Raw genomic sequence first — 2,674 nt, forward strand, 5'->3', positions numbered from 1 at the left:
CACAACATAACGCTTGAGCTTGGCTCTCGCTCAAGGATGCACTAACAATTACGGGGTAGTGGAATTTGGGCCTAAGAATTCATACCTAAGGTGTGATGGTAGAGGTTTGAGCTCTACCATAGGCACACCTTTACCTTCTTTTGTTGCGGCCGCTTGCAAAGCTTCATGGCTTGAGTTCTTCAAGCACAATTGTTCATCCACTTCCTCCATGCTTCCATTAAGCAATTCCTCATACAATGCTACCTCCTTGCATGGTACACCTAGCTTATCTTTGTTCAACAAAACATTCTTTATAGGTGAGCAAGTGCTCATGCATGGAAGACACAACATGATCAAGAGAGTCAATCATCATGCAATTTTCAAGAGAAGAACTTGGATATTTCATGCTTTCATTCAAATCGAATTCTATGACCTCATCTCCTACCTTAAGGGAAATCTTTGCACACTTTACATCTATCATAGCACCCGAGGTAGCAAGAAAGGGTCTACCTAGAATAATTGGAATGGTAGCATCTTCATCCATTTCTAAAACAACAAAATCCACCGGGAACACAAACTTCCTAACCCTCAATGGAACATCTTCCACTTCACCTTTTGGAAACTTGATTGACCTATCGGCTAGTTGCAAGGTAATGTTAGAAGGTAAGAGTTCCCCTAGATCAAGTCTTTGATAAACCGAATATGGAATTAAGCTTACACTAGCTCCTAAGTCACATAAGGCATTATCAAATTGCATATTGTTAATAGCACAAGGGATGGAAAAGTTTTCGGGGTTTTTCAACGTGAGTGGCATTTTGTTCATGATGATCGCACTACAATTTTCAGTCAAATTGATTGTCTCCACAACATCACAAGTCCTCTTTCCGCTCAAAATGTCTTTGAGGAATTTGGCATAATTAGGCATTTGGTTGATCACATCGGTGAAAGGTAGAGAAAGGTGAAGTTGTTTGAGCATATCAATAAATCTCCCAAATTGCTCATCCAATTTGTGTCTCGTGAATTTTTGGGGATAAGGGAGCTTGGGTTTCACAATCTCTTTCTCTACTCTCACCTCTCTTGGTGTCTCAACCACAACCTCATTTAAAGATGCTCTACTTTCCTCATTCTTAACCAAAACTTCCTTGGGAACCTCCTTGTTATCACTCCTCCTAGGCAATCTCTCCTCAAGAACCTTACCACTCCTTATAACAATAGCATTCACGGGTTTCTTGGGATCTAAGCCTTGGGAAGGTAAAGAAAAAGGGCTTGCTTGGTCTTTCAAAGCACTAGCAAGTTGAGAAATTTGGTTTTCGAGCATTTTGTTGTGGGTCATCATTTCATTGAACTTCTTGTCACTAACTGCCATATATGTGTTCAACAACTTGGTTTGATTTTCAATTATTTCCTCCAAATTGGTCCTAGAAGAAGAAGATTGTGAATAGGAATTTTCACCTTGAGTCTTTGGAACAAATCCGGGTGGGGGACCTCTTTGAGAATCATTTTGAAAATTGCCCCTACCTTGATTGTTCCAATTACCCCTATTTTGGTTTTGACTATAACCTTGATTATGGTTTCCACTACCTTAGTTATGATTTCCATAACTTTGGTTTTGATTACAATAATTTTGGTTTTGATTTTGACTAATATAACCTTGATTGTTATAGTTGCCACGAGAACTTTGGTTCCCTTGGTTCCTTAACCACCACCTTGGTTATAGTTGTCAAAATTACCTTGGTTTTTGTAATTCCTATTCCATTGACCTCTTTGATTATCAAACCTTTGCACATTATTATTTGACACATAATTCACATGCTCACTCTCACTATTATCAAAATCATCACCACATTCGGAGAATCATGAGGGCAATTACAAGAGTCATGATCATAAGATTCACATGCATCACAAAACAAGCAACCACTAGGCATATTATTTGAAGAGGGAGGGGTTTGAGAGTTAGAAAAGGTACCTCTCCCCTTAAATTGGGAGGGAGAATTCGAAGCTTGAGAAGAAAAGGAGCCTTCCAACTTGGCCTTGATCGCGGTCATTTCTTTCCCCAAGTTTGTCATTTGTGAGGATAAGTTGTTGATCGCATTTAGATGGTCTATAGGGTACACCGAAGAGCCACTCTTGCTAGTTGAATCCCTCTCACCATCTTGCCAATCTCTATAGTACTTAACCATGTCCTCTATAATGTCCACCACTTCCTCTTCCGTCCGATTCATTATGGGACCTCCGGCACCCCCATCAAGGCATGATTTGCCTTGAGGACTTAGGCCACCATAGAAAATTTGAATGACTTGATAGGTTGGAATTCCGTGGTGGGGACATTCCCTTTGGTACTCTTTATACCTCTCCCATGCTTCGTAGAGGCTTTCATTAGGTCTTTGCTTGAACCCTTGAGTCAAAGCTCTAGCCTCCGCCGTTTTCTTTTGTGGGTAGAATCGGGACAAGAATTCCTTGGTGACTTCGTCCCATGTTCGAAGGGAATTTGGCTTTACCTCCTTATCCAACCACTCCAAGGCTCGGCCTATGAGAGAAAATGGAAACAACTTTAGCCGGATGAATTCTTGAGAAACTCCGTTCACTTTGATAGTGTTGCAATACTTTTCGAACTCCTTGAGATGGTTCAACGAACTCTCATTCTTAGCTCCGCTATATTGTCTCCTTTCGATCAAAGCGATCATAGCCGGCCTAA

The 2,674-nt window shown here is 40.7% G+C and overlaps 1 non-coding gene across 1 annotated transcript; it reads left to right on the plus strand.

Moving 5' to 3' along the window:
• The first annotated feature begins 2,289 nt into the window (after nt 1-2,289).
• Nucleotides 2,290-2,395, plus strand: LOC145561191 (small nucleolar RNA R71). Its single transcript, XR_014093754.1, has one exon. It is a non-coding gene; the product is annotated as a small nucleolar RNA R71 (small nucleolar RNA).
• Nucleotides 2,396-2,674: the final 279 nt, after the last annotated feature.

This window comes from Chenopodium album, chromosome 9 (genome assembly GCF_948465745.1).
Source record: "Chenopodium album chromosome 9, dcCheAlbu1.1, whole genome shotgun sequence".
Lineage (NCBI taxonomy): Eukaryota > Viridiplantae > Streptophyta > Magnoliopsida > Caryophyllales > Amaranthaceae > Chenopodium > Chenopodium album.